We start from the raw sequence: 15,180 nt of genomic DNA on the forward strand, positions 1-15,180 counted from the left end.
GGATGAAACTCCAATTTGGAACCTCAAAACGTGGTGTTCTTGGGCTAGACGGAATCACCAGTATCGGCAGATTTATGGGTATCGGCGTCACTGTGTTCTGAATGGTCTGATTCAGACATGGCTGCATGTGCGATGGCGGCGGCGCGAACAGGGGAGGAAGGTGAGAGAATATGGTGGTTCTCGTGTTCGGCGGCGGCGGTACAGAGTACGGTAGTCCTGTTGCGGCGGCAGACTTCAAGGAGGGAGAAGAAGCATGCGGCGGCGGACTGTATTGAGGGAGAAGAAGAAACGTGTTTCTGTGTTTTTTTTGTTTTTTATTTATTTTTAAAGAGAGATTGGTTAGGATTGATACCATGTAAGATAAATGGAAATTGTGTCTTTCTCATTGATCTGAATAGAATATATATACATCAATGTGTATCATTTGGTCAACTATCTAATTATGATACAACATAATTATAGAAAATTAATTATAACTAATTATAGAAAAATATTCTATTCTATCAATAAGTTTGTCTTGCGGTTAAAACCAAGAGCAGAATGTGATATAAAGTTATGGAGGAAAAAATATTAAGTTAAAAAGTTAAAATAATTAAATCAATAAAATTTATAAAAATAAAATATAAATAAATTATAAGGACTTTATAGACTTTAATAAATAAAAAGTTAGTATCCATAAGATGTATTTATAATATTTAGAGGTTGAAGAGATAAATTTGTATTAATTGAACTTTTCTTACTTAAATAGTTTAAAATAAAATTAAACTATTAATAATTAACTTTGCATTACAATAAATATATAGGTTGTAGTTTATCCTAGAAGAGTGATGGGTCGTGACCAGTCGAAGAAAAAGGTGGTGATGACTCCCCTAGCAATAGTAATGGTCTCTCCATCGTCTAACTCTCGAGTAAATAATGGCAACACACACCCACAAATGGAAGTAGTACTCAAAGTGGCACCCCAGGCACTCAACCTCAAACAACGGAAAAGTCAGAATTGAGAAAGGAGACCCTGGATGAAGACGAAGAACAAGTACAACCACAATCTTGAGTGGACATTATCAAAGGTAATTGATTATCCTATAATGACATTGAAATTTCATATATTATATCAATGGTGGTAAATGGAAAAATTGAGGTGATAATTGAATAGCAGGACGTGGAATCTGAAAAGCAATATTCGGGGAACGTGCTTATTATGTACATCTTAGGTGAACCCCTATCTATGAATGTGGTAAAGAAGTTTACGATGAACACATGGAATTGTGTTTCTCTGCCTGAAATGTATTACAATGAAGGTGTGTAGTTCAAGGGAGTGGGTGGCACATGTACTTTATCTGCATAGCTCAAGCACTTCTGACATTTTTTGACGTATTTGAAGAAATTAGTCTCCATAGTCAACCAATAATACCCTTCTCTGAGAATTATCTTAACCATGGAGTGCCCATTCGTGTGAGTGCCAAAGGTTCCTTCATGAATTTATTTGATAAGCATGTCTGCTTTGTATCCATCTAGGCATTTGAGTAGGACCATGTCGTGATTCATTTTGTAAAGTATATCACAATTGAGGAAGAATTGGGAGGCCGATTTTCTGAGTGTTTTCTTGTCCCCACTTGAGGAATTTGTCGGATACTCCTGTTTCTAAAGGAATTGTTTGATGTCGTGAAACCATGGTTTACCAATAGGCATGCTCATCCAAACGACGAGTTCTTATAGCTAGTGCTTCGTTGTACCACTTGACCTTGAACATGGATGACAAAGTGGCCAAGGCGTCTGCTAGTTGATTCTCCTTCCGAGGAATATAGTGGAAGGTAGTCTCGTCAAAGTAGGTGATCATCTTCCGGACGTGGTCTCGGTACCGGATTAGCTTAGCATTATAGGTTCCCCATTTTCCCTTGATTTGATTGATGACAAGACTTAAATCTATATATACTTCTAAGATCTTGATTCACAGTCAATGGCTTCATCAATCCCTAGGATACACGCCTCATATTCTGCCATGTTATTAGTACAAGTAAAGCATAACTTAGCGGTGAAGGGATTATGGTACCCTGTTGGGGAGGTTATGACAGCTCGAATTCCATGTCTGGTTGCGTTTGAAGCACCATCGAACACCAGCTTCCATTGTGATCCCGGTTCAGGTTCCTCATCTGGACTTGGGGTCTCACAATCCCTTATTACCATAATATTTTCGTCGGGTAAATCAAAATGTATAGGTTGATGATCTTATGTTGGTTGATGCGCGAGATAATCCTCTAGCACACTCCCTTTTATATCTTTTTGTGTGACATACTGGATGTCGTACTCTGTTAGTAGCATCTCCCATTGGGCTATTCTCCTAGTTATTGTCGGCTTTTCAAAGATATATTTGATAGGATCCATTCTGAATATCAATAGAGTAGTATGACACACCATGTATTGTCTCAAATACTGAGCGACCCAAACTAGAGAATAATAAGTTTTCTCCAAGAGAGAATATCAGGATTCACTATCGGTAAATTTCTTGCTTAAGTAATAGATTGTGTGCTCCTTTCTTCCGGTCTCATCTTGTTCCCCCAGTACACATCCCATAAAGCTATCAAGTACTGTTAGGTACATTACAAGTGGTCTCCCTGGAACCGGTGGTACCAAGATAGGTGGCTCTTGCTAATATTCCTTGATTCTATCAAAGGCCCTTTGACAATATTCATTCCACTTGATGGCTTGATTTTTCCTAAGCAACTTAAATATTGGTTCACACGTGGCTGTAAGATGTGAGATAAACCTAACGATGTAATTCAATCTACCTAGGAATCCACGAACCTCTTTTTCTGTTCTTGGAACTAGCATCTCTTGGATGGCTTTTACTTTATCGGGATCGACTTTGATTCCCCTTTGAATGACTATAAATACTAAAATATCAAAGTAAATAAAAATCATCCTAATTAAAACTCTAATTACCTTAATTATATTAATTTAAATAATTAAATAAATTATAAAACCTAATTACTAATTAACTAAAATAAGTAATAAAAAAACTAGGTGGGAGGTGTATTTTCAACTAATTAAGTAATTTGGCTAAGGTTGGGGGTGTGGATAGCAATAGGTTAAGCCATTAACTTTGAGCCCAAGCTGGCAGAGGGGTTCCATAGAGATAGATTCAATGATTGACTCTCTCTGGATCATTTGGTCGTAATCCAATGGATCATGTAGCGTAAGATCCCAACCAGTGATTAAGATTATTGGTCAGAGTATGCACGAGGGACAGTTGTGATGTAGGGTCAACAAAGGGTATACGATACGATTGCGCACAGGGAAATATCAGTTGACTAGGATAGTCAATTGATCTGGAGGCGCAGGGGAAGACCACTTGATGTGTATCCGAGGAGCTACGGAGGCAGTATTTGAACTCAGTCTCTCTCAGATCCCTCTCATTTCCCATCCTTATTTCTCTCTCTTACCATCTCCCTCTCTTCTCTGATCTGAACCCCTCCCTCTCCGACCACCATTCTTCTTCCGGCCACCATGCTTGGCCCCTCACACCACTGCTCAACTCGATCCCGATAAATATTCATCATGAACATTCATCCTACCCAGAACTCTAACCCTTTTTCCCAACAACCACCACCAGAACCACTGCTCTGTTTGATTTTCCAATTGAACTTCAACTGGAAAATTCAAACCTTCAAACCCCCAACCCATAAAACTTCATATCCCCCCGGAACCCCAACGAACCCTAACCTTGTTTACGAACCATAACCCAATCCCAGATGAACCCTAGGGTTCGTCACATGAACACTAGGGTTCGTCACATGAACCATAACCCTAGTTGTTTTTCTAGAAACCTTTCAAACCAAACATAAACACAACACAAACAGTAACAATCTATAGATCTGAACCTTCCAAGCAATAATCAAACGCTCAAAATACAGAATTAAACCACGGATCCAAAACTTAAACAAAACCCTAAAATCCCTCAGTTATACCCGTAACCCATTCAAATCATACAAGCGGACAAACAAACAATCAAAGCACATCAAAAATCACAGAGAACACAAATTCAACCTTTGGAGAGGAGGAGTTCTCCGGTAAAGGTAAAATTCGCTCCTTTTTTCTCTTCTAATTCTACTCTTTTCTGGATCGTTGCCTCTATCTCCTTCTGATTCTTCTTTATTTTTCTTTGTGGATGCGAGGTGTTTGGACCTATGAAGGAGGCTAAGCTGAGAAGAATTAGGGTTTGAATGTCAAATCCTAATCTCAAAGTTATTCAAGCTCTGGTGAGAGATTGGGATTACAACAACAAATAAATTTTTTAGGGTTCTGTTTTTTGTCCCTGTTCATCTCAATTCATCATATATTTATAGGTTAATATTAGGTTTTAAGTTTTAATTTGATTGATTTGTAATTATAACTTAGGATTTTGGTTGCTATTGTTTTAGAGAATTTTTAATTTGATTTGATTTGTAACTCTGATTGTTTTGAGATTTGATTCAGAATTAGAATTAGGTTTGGAGATTCTATGTATTAAGACTGATTTTAATGTAAATGCAATTGTTTGAATGTTTCTGTTTACAGAAAGTATTGATTCAATACATTTGATCAATTTCTGACTTCCCGTTGCGAGATTTAGGGTTTCTGCATTTGCGGATGCTGGGGAGGAACACAGGTCGTATTTGACCTGATTCAGATGATGAAGACGGGTCTCTTGACCTAGTTGGGACTTGGGTCATCCACTTGACCCACTTATGTTAAGGCCCGTATTGGGCTAGATCCAAATGAACTTCAGATAAAAGCCCCAAAACACAATACCGAGAAAAAAAACTAAATGAATAACAAGTTAATTACTCAATTATACCTAATTAGCTCAATCAAAATAGTCTAATTAAACTATTAAACTAAACCACTCCAATAGAAACCAAATCTTAAGCTTAATTGACTTTAACTAATCTGTAGTTTACTAATTATAAACTAGTTAAAAGAACCAATTAGTTTCAACACCAATATTAATCTAATAACTTAAATAAAAAATAATTAACATAATAACCACAATATTTTATTAATAAAATTACAAAATTTTACTAATATTAATCAAGGCTTAATTAACCATATTACTAACCCTAAATAAAAATTAAATAACCAATTAACCTTAAACAAAGATCAAATACCCCTATTAGTTATCCAAAAATGGGATCATTGGAGTTGACTTGTAAAGGCTTTGGTCATGATAGTGTTAACTTAAAAAATAGAAAGAAAATATAGTTAAAATTTGGGGTACGACAGACCAGAGACGTAACTTTACACACATGTTAGACTTTATGAACTCAAAAATTGTCATTATATACTTCAAGCATATCCAAATTATCTCGTCCATTAGTTATGCCGGTACATAGAACCAAAGTGATTTTTGTGATATAAATCATAACTAAATCCATCAATAATAACTAATAATGACATGACTAAACGATATAGATTCATCATGAAACGTGTAGCATGAAAATCACATGAAATTTATGTGTACATGTTGATTTTCAATTGATCCTATTTTATTTTAATGAGATAATTTAATAACCTTATTGTACAAAGTGTAAACAGCTTAATATTAAAATTTAGATCTCTTTTGATATTATTTTTGTGAAACTTATCAACAAACTCTAATAATTGGTGTTGCAACTCTTGTAATTGATGTTTTCAATTAATCCAAATGGCTTTCCCTTTAATGAATATATTACATATATCTTTATTTGATTTCAATGTTGTTTATAAAAGATATTTTATGACCATTTTATCCTTTTATTATTATATTGCAAAATCATAGTAGATTCATAATATATTATTAAGGGTTGAATATTATTATTATTCATGCTATAGTTAATTGTACATCCTAAACATAATCATCTTGTTTGCTAAATGATGTCCTTTTAGTTACAATTGAGGATTTTGTTTTACCTTATTTATTATTGCATCTCTTATGATTTTCTAAGTTTGTTTCTCTTGGGGAGTCTGGGAGAGTCGGGGGCATCAATAAGACTAATGCTTCAGGATCACAAGAGAGATACACCACATCTCAAACCGAAATTTTAAGGTGTTAGATAAATGAGTCTTCTCTCTTATAAATCCAACATTTCACTCATTTGTAAGCGATGTGCGACTTTAACCACTCACACTTGCACCTAATATTCTACCCCAAAAGTGCGAGTCTCTCACATCCTATAATAAGATCCAACATCGGATCAACCTCTCGCTCCCCCACCAAGTCAAACCAGGATTTGATACCATTGTTGGGGAGTTCGGGAGAGTCGGAAACACCAATAAGACTAATGCTCCTGGACCACGAGAGAGGGAGACACCACATCTCAACCCAAAATCTCAAGGTGTTAGGTAAATGAGTTTTCTCTCTTATAAATCCAAAAACTTCATTTTATTTTATTGGTATTATGAATTGTTTGAGATGGATATGGCTTTACTTTTCGAGTAATCAGGGACTCGTCTATATGTTTAATTATGGCATGTTTATGAAATCTTCAAGAAACTTATCGGTAATACTAAAAAACTAAATGCATAGTTCACTCTTTGGAAGTTTGTCAAGCGTCAACACTAATTTCTCTGTCGCAAATTATGATATCATTAATAAAAAATGATACGGTCGTTGTCATGACCATAGTTGTGCTGTTATAATTTTAGGGAGTTTTTCTTTCATGTAAGGTATTTATTACGTAAAATTCAGAATTATATTTGATTTTTTTTTCTGGGCTTTTGATTTTTTATAAAATCCAGAACTGTATTTTTGTTATGCTCTACATAACAAATCAGACATGATTTGGAACACGGACATGTTGTACTGGATTGTATGGTCGTATCCCTTAGTTGTTTTCTCCATTGACTTTGGTACAATTTCGTTCAAGCTTTGGCTAAGATTTGTAATTTTACACAAAGTTTAATATTTTGAGTGAGTCAATTAGATTAAAATGTCACCAAAGTGACCTTTTTTGGGGAGACTGCTTATAAGAAATATTAAATGTTTTTCTTTTGTGTGTGTGTTTATCCATGCAAATATCAATTGACCCAAATGACAATTGATGTTTGGTTGGATTTCATACACACATATGATGTTAAACATGTAATAATTATAAAGTTTCACATGTGAATGATAAATCAATCAATAGAGGAGTTTATTATTGGATATATTTTATTATCAATGTTTGGTCATTACAACAAGAGTACCACAAACAATCAATATTACGGTCCAAAGACTTGATATTGATGGTGCACTAGGTATCTTGAGATAAGTTATGTCATTATTTGAACATATTTAAAATTCAGTTTAATTTTTGTGAATATATTTATAGGATTTATTTTGTTCTCTTTTCAACTATAATTGCTTTGATGTCTGCAAATATGAATAAGGTTCAGGTTTTTAATGGGGCAAATTTTAAGGAATGAAATGAGAACATGCAAATTGTTTTTGGCCGCATAGATTTTGACCTTGCATCAAGGATGGTGTTGGTGCAAAGGTAGAATAAAAGATGAATATTCTATTAAGAATGACGGCTACAAAACATGATTAAAAGTTACAATGATTGACACCCTATTTATAAGCCTCTAACAAACTTAAATATGAATCAAATCTAATATTTAAATCTAATATCTAACAAACTTAAATATGAATCAAATCTAATATTTAAATCTAATATCTAACAAACTTAAATATGAATTAAATCTAATAATTAAATCTAATACCATCCCTTAATTCATATTCCATCAAAACTTGTAACACCAATTCCATCCCTTAATCTGAGAAATTGATCAGTCTTGATAGCTTTCGTCAGAACATCTGCCAACTGCTTCTGAGTGCTGCAGTGTACAACTTCTAACACTCCCCTCTGAACTTGATGTCTCAGAAAATGATACTTGGTCTCAATGTGCTTGCTTCTCCCATGCAACACTGGGTTTCTGGCAAGATTGATTGCAGACTTGTTGTCAATCATCAGCTTCAGAGGTTTGTTTACTTTAATCTCCAGATCCTGCAATAGATTCAGAATCCACACAGCTTGGCATGCAGTAACAGCACCTGCAATATATTCAGCTTCACAAGTTGACAACGCCACAACAGGTTGCTTCTTGGAACACCAAGAAATGGGACCTCCCAGAAATTTGAATAAGTACCCAGACGTACTTCTTCTGTCAACTCTGTCTCCACACCAATCAGAATCTGAATAACTCTGAAGTTCTGACTCATCCTTTCTTCCAGAAGGAAATAATACTCCATACTTCAGAGTTCCCTTGATATACCTCAGAATCCTGACTGCAGCTTGGTAATGGGACCACTTAGGTTTACTCATGAACCTACTAACCATCCCAACTGAATAGCAAATATCAGGTCTGGTATTGCACAAATACCTCAGAGAACCAACCAACTGTTTGAAGGTTGTAGCGTCCACATCCTTTCCATCAGAGTCAGAATCCAGTTTTCAAATCTCTTCAGAAGTTCTAATTCATACTTGAGCTGATGCAAAATAATACCTTTCTCAGAGTATCTGAATTCCATCCCTAGAAAGTATGTCATTTTGCCTAGATCAGTCATTTCGAATTCATTCATCAGAACTTTCTTGAACTTGGCTATCTCCTGTTCAGAACTTCCAGTCAGCAGTATATCATCAACATATAAACATACCAGAGTCATATTTCCTTCAGAAGTATGCTGAACATAGACACCGTACTCCATCTCACATTTCTGAAAGCCTTGCTTCTTGAAAAATGAATCAATCTTCTTATTCCAAGCTCTGGGCGCTTGTTTCAATCCATATAGAGCTTTGTATAATCTGTACACCATCCCTTCCTGATTCTTTTTCACAAATCCAGGAGGTTGTGACACGTAAACTTCTTCTTCTAATGGACCGTTCAGAAATGCAGATTTTACATCTAAATGCATCAGAGGCCAATTCCTGTTAGCAGCTATTGCAATCACCATTCTGATTGTTTCATGTCTTGCTACAGGTGCAAACACTTCAGAGTAATCTAGCCCAGGTTTCTGTAGAAATCCTCTGGCTACCAACCTTGCTTTATGTTTGCCAATTGAACCATCTGGCTTTAACTTCTGCTTGAAAACCCATCTGACGCTGATGGCTTTCTTGTCTTTTGGAAGTTCTGTCAGCTTCCAAGTCTTGTTCCTCTCTATAGCATCAAGTTCTTCTTTCATGGCCTTCAGCCAGAGCTTCTGCTTAAGAGCCTCTTCTGTACTTATGAGTTTAGAGTCTACTAACATGGCACACTGAATAACTTCTCCTTCAGAGTCTACTTCAGTGTCTTGCAGCATGTCAAATTCTGCATATCTTCTGGGGATGTTTCTGACTCTTTGTGGTCTCTGAACTTGTTCAGAGTCTTCAACTTCAGAGTTTCTACCTTCAGATGGTTGACTTCCTCCAGAACTTTGATCATCTGAAGGTTCTGGCATATTTCCAAAGTCTGAATTGCCACCAGAATCTGGATTACCATCAGAGTCTGGGTCATCAGAGTCAGGATCATCAGAGTCTGAAACATCAGAGTCTGCAACATCAGAGTCTGGAACATCAGAGTCTGGAACATCAGATTCTGGATCACTATCAGAGTCAGAATCAACGTCAGAATTTACTCCAACCTCAGAAATTCTGAACTCTGACCTTTCTTCAGAAGTTCTAACATCAGAATCAGATTGAGACTTATCCCAATTCCAAACTTCTGATTCCTTCACAATCACATCTCTGCTGAATTCAATTTTATTGGTTTCTGGACAATAGAGCTTGTATGCACCTGTACTGTGGTACCCTATCAGAATCATCACTTTGCTTCTATCATCCAGCTTCTGTCTTCTGGCTTCTGGAACATGTTTATAGCAAACAGAACCAAACACCTTCAGATGACTAACACTTTGCTTATCTCCAGTCCACTTCTGTATTGGAACTATTTCCTTCAACTTCTTCGTAGGACATCGGTTGAGTACATACGTTGTAGTGGCAACAGCTTCTCCCCAGAGCTTCTGAGGAAGTTTCTTCTCCTTTAGCATGCTTCTCACCATATCAAGCAAAGTGCGGTTTCTTCTTTCAGCAAGACCATTGTGTTGAGGGGTATAAGGAGCAGTAACCTCATGCTCAATTCCATTCTCCTCACAGAATTTCTGGAATTCTTTGGAGGTATACTCACCTCCACCGTCAGTTCTAAGAATCTTCAACTTCTGACCACTCTGATTCTCAGCCATCATTCTGAACTTCTTGAATTCATCAAACACCTCGTGTTTAAACTTAATAAGGGATACCCATGTCATTCTTGTGAATTCATCAACAAATAACACAAAGTATTTATTCCCTCCAATCGATGCTACTGGAAATGGACCACACACATCAGAATGTACAACTCCCAAGGCATGTTTTGCTCTTGGAGCAGTTTCTGACGCAAATGGCAATCGTGGTTGTTTTCCTTCCATGCAAACTTTGCATGACTTTTCAGGCTTCTTAATTGCAGGAATTCCATGTACCAACTTCTTTGAATTCAGATGTTTTAAGCTTCTGAAATTCAAATGACCAAATCTTCTGTGCCACAGCTCACTCTCCTTCTCAGCACTTGTTGCACTAAGACATTCTGAGTCTGCAGTTCTGACATTCACCTTGAATGTTCTATTCCTTCCCTGTTCTGACTCCATAATCAACTTCTGATTGCAGTCATACAACTTCAGAAGATTGTCTTTCATGGTAACTGAAAAACCTTTCTCAATTAATTGTCCCACACTCATCAGATTGCTTCTGATGCCAGGTACATACCACACGTTCTGAATCAATGTTGTTTTCCCATTGTTCATAATCACTCTGACATTTCCCATACCTTCTGCATTAAGATATTTGTCATCAGCACATCTGATCTTTGTCCTCTTTTCAGAGTCAAAGTCAACCAGCCATTTCTTGTTTCCAGTAAGATGATTTGAACAGCCAGTGTCCATATACCACCAGTCTATCAGATCCATATCATCAGATTCAGAGGCCATCAATAGCACAGATTCGTCATCAGAACTTCTGGCTATATTTGCTTCTTCTGATTTTCTCTCCTTGTTTGACCAACAGTCTCTAGCAAAGTGACCAAACTTCTTACAACAGTAACATTGGATATTCTTCTTGTCATACTTCTCTTTTCCCTTCTGAGCATTCTTTTGTCTATCAGAGGTTGAGCTTTCTGACTTCTGACCACCATCAGATCTTCTCCTGGCTTCTGACTGCTTCTGATACCTCCTATCAGAAGTTGCTTTCAGAGCCTGCTGCTCTACTTCCGTTTCAGAAGTTCTCTCAGTCAAACGCAACTCTTGCGCTTCTAGACTGCTCTGCAGCTCTTCAATTCTCATGGTGCTCAGATCTTTGGAATGTTCTATTGCTACCACAATGTAATCAAATTGACAGGTAAGGGATCTCAATACCTTCTCCATGATTGTTTCTTCAGAAAGAGTTTCTCCACACGCTTTCATCTCATTAGTGATCAGAATCACTCTGGAGATGTATTCAGAAACTTTCTCATTATTCTTCATGTTGAGATTCTCATATTGCTTTCTCAAGGACTGAAGCTTCACCTTCTTCACTGATGCGTCACCACCATAACATCTAACCAGTGTGTCCCACGCAGCCTTTGCTGTCGTTGAATCTGCAATCTTCTCAAACACATTTACATCAACACATTGATGAATGAAGAACAATGCTTTCTGATCCTTCTTCCTTACTTCCTTCTGCGCGTTTTTCTGTTCATCCGTCGCATCTGCTGCTACCGGAACATAACCATCAGTGACAAGATCTAGAACATCTTGAACACCGAACAGTACACGCATTTGGATCATCCAACGATTCCAGTTTTTACCGTCAAATACTGGAAGTTTGGTGTTCATGTTGCCGTTTCCGTTCATCTTTCTACCTTGCACAGTACACTCAGATTTCTCACACAGTGTTTCCCAACCCACAGAATTAAAATTCTGATCAGATTTTGTTCAAGATTCAACACGAATCTAAGAATCAAAACCAAACACACAAGACCTCACGTTCACTCGTGTTTCCCGTGTTTCCCAATGAATCCGAACCGGAGCTCTAGATACCAATTGTTGGTGCAAAGGTAGAATAAAAGATGAATATTCTATTAAGAATGACGGCTACAAAACATGATTAAAAGTTACAATGATTGACACCCTATTTATAAGCCTCTAACAAACTTAAATATGAATCAAATCTAATATTTAAATCTAATATCTAACAAACTTAAATATGAATCAAATCTAATATTTAAATCTAATATCTAACAAACTTAAATATGAATTAAATCTAATAATTAAATCTAATAGATGGAGCAACCAAATTCTCCTTTGGAATTTAGTACCTCTTAATAGAGGAAAGATTATAAGAAGTGGGATCGCTCCAATTGCATGAGCCATTATTTGGTCTGTTCTAAAGTCAATTTAGCTTCAATGAAAGATAGTCTGAACTACCGAAAGCCAAATAATATTCAAAGATACATATATGTGGGAGATAACAAGTTGGTGGAGATGGAGGCTATAAGGTATTTTAGATTATTGATGTGTACCATATTTTATTTGGATTTGAAAGACACTTTTGTGGTTTCGTCTTTTAGACGGAATTTAATTTTAGTTTCTTATTTAGACAAATCAGACTATTTATGTTCATTTGGAAACAATATGTTCAAGTTGTCTTTCTATTCAAATATTGTTGTAACTAGTTCACTTATGAGTCATAATAATCTATATTTGATTGACATAAAGCAAGATTGGATTTTTCCTACTCTTCAAAGCTATCTTTGGAATCTTCACCATCATCTTTCGTAACAATCTCTCGATAATTTTCACAGCTTTGGAAGAGATGCCTAGTTTAGGATGCACCTGTTTCAGAAGCAGGTAGATGTACTCATCGAACTCGATCATCTTCTTCTTCTTCATTTTCTTCTCTTTCTCAGCATTAACATCCACAATTGTGGCTGGCTTTTCCACTTCCATCACCATTATGGCTGGCTCCTTGACTTGCATCGCGAATGGTTACTTGTTACATAGAATTAGGGTTTGAGAATGCCAATTCATTACTTGTTAAGGGTTTGAGAAGAAAAAAATTCACTTTTGCATTTTTCTATCTAAATAATTTGTTATTTTTATTTATTTGCTATTATTTAAAAATGATGACCACATACAAAACAATATTTTTTTCTAAACTATAAGAAAACTCTAAAATAAATGTTTATAATTTCAATTTTATAATATTTTTGTGATATTTTCAATATCAATCTTCTCATAAAAAATATGTGACATTCTAAGACACTTGAATTGTGACATTTGGTGATCTTAAAATTTCTAAAACAATATCCTTTTGATTTTTGTCGTATAATATCAAAGTCGATGATTATATATTGAATCATCTTTTTTGTGATTTTTTTAATTAAAATTTTAAAATAATCTATTTTTTAAAATATTTACGAAAATAACCACATTTCATGAAGCATGCTTTAGATGAATTGGCGCATCTATTTTTCCATTGAACAGAGGCGCCAATGGTCTGGGCACATGCATGCAATGAAGCCAATTGCATTGATGCATACATAAAATATATATATATATATATATATATATATATATATATATATATATATATATATATATATATATATATATATATATATATATATATATATATATATATATATATATACGTCAATGCATGTGGCGCATGCTCTATGTAAAAAAAATGAAATTTTATATTTTATATTTATGAATAATTAAATTAAATAGATAAATGAAAAATAATTATTAATATTATAATATAAAGTTAAAATACATAACAATTAACAAGAAAATTAATGACCCGCCCGATTGAAACTCCCCCTGTTCCACATCTAGCCTGCCTTCGAGGTCTCCCACAATTTCCCTGAGGTGTTTGGGGTCTTTGAGTGCTGACATGATGTAACGGTGGCTAGTGTGAAGGTCTGGTGGAAGGTCCATCGGTATTTGATAGATTTGTCATCATTTATCTCCAATAGTCGGGGGATTCTTGCCAACGGCGCTTCCGTAATTGAGTTCGATGCCCATGTTATCATAGTTGGGTCGTTGTAGTTAAGTGGTTTGTGGACGGTATGGTTGCCCGAATTGGGACATTGAATCGTTTTGGAAATGAAGCAATAGTTCATGTGGTGTACTAAAGTGAAACAATGGATATGTGTTGTGGCGATGAGATGTTTGGATGTTCATAAGTGGGGGACTACGATGGCATGAGGTTGAATCGTATGAATCATTTGGGCTATAGACAGATGAGGTGGCTACGTATAGTTGTTGGTGGTTAGAGTCTGATTCCTGATTTTGAGTTTGAGTGTGTGATATGAATTGGTTATGAGGTTGGGTGTTTGGTGGTTGGGTGTATATGGTAGGGTGATGGTGTCAGGTTGATTCCTGGTTTTATATATTGGATATGTGAGTTCTCGTAATAGTGTGATAATAATTATGATCAAGGATATATCCCATGAGCAAAAGAAAAATGGTTAATGAAGTTGTAAAGCGAAAAAGAATGTGATTTTTGAATGCTCTGTTAGGTTTTGACAATTTGTTTCAATTAACTTGAGAATTAACCCCTCCTTATTAACCAAGCCACATTACAACCCTTGAAGTCCTTTGTGTTCGTGTTTTATGCTTTTAATTTGAATTGCTTGGATGAATGCATAAGTTGACCTAGATGTTAGCAAGATTGTTGTGTGTGAGTCAAGTCCCTCATTTTTGTTCTTAATCCGTGATGAAGATGTGTGTTAGGTGTGATTCATATATGAACATGTGTCATTTAAGAATTGTTTACATGTCTTTTGTGTTAGAATTTAAATCAATTCATATATACATGCTCAACATACTATGACATATATTTTATGCAGAATCAAAATAGTCATACAAGCATGTATAAAATTATAGGATCGATAAATTGATTATAAAATACCTGGATCCATTGAGAAAATTCGCTTTTACGGTAATCCTAAAACCTAGAAGTTGGTGGCTTTTGTGGTTCTTCCTCAACCGGTACTCCTTATGCCTCGAATTCTCTTCATATGGGGAGAAGAGATAATTTGTTTGTGTACGGTATATTGGAGACCATAGCATATATATAGTGTGATGGCCAATTAGGGTTCCCATTATTCCCAAATGGGTCATCCTGGCATTCACTC

The sequence above is a fragment of the Lathyrus oleraceus genome, chromosome 4 (assembly GCF_024323335.1).
Source record: "Lathyrus oleraceus cultivar Zhongwan6 chromosome 4, CAAS_Psat_ZW6_1.0, whole genome shotgun sequence".
Classification (NCBI taxonomy): domain Eukaryota; kingdom Viridiplantae; phylum Streptophyta; class Magnoliopsida; order Fabales; family Fabaceae; genus Lathyrus; species Lathyrus oleraceus.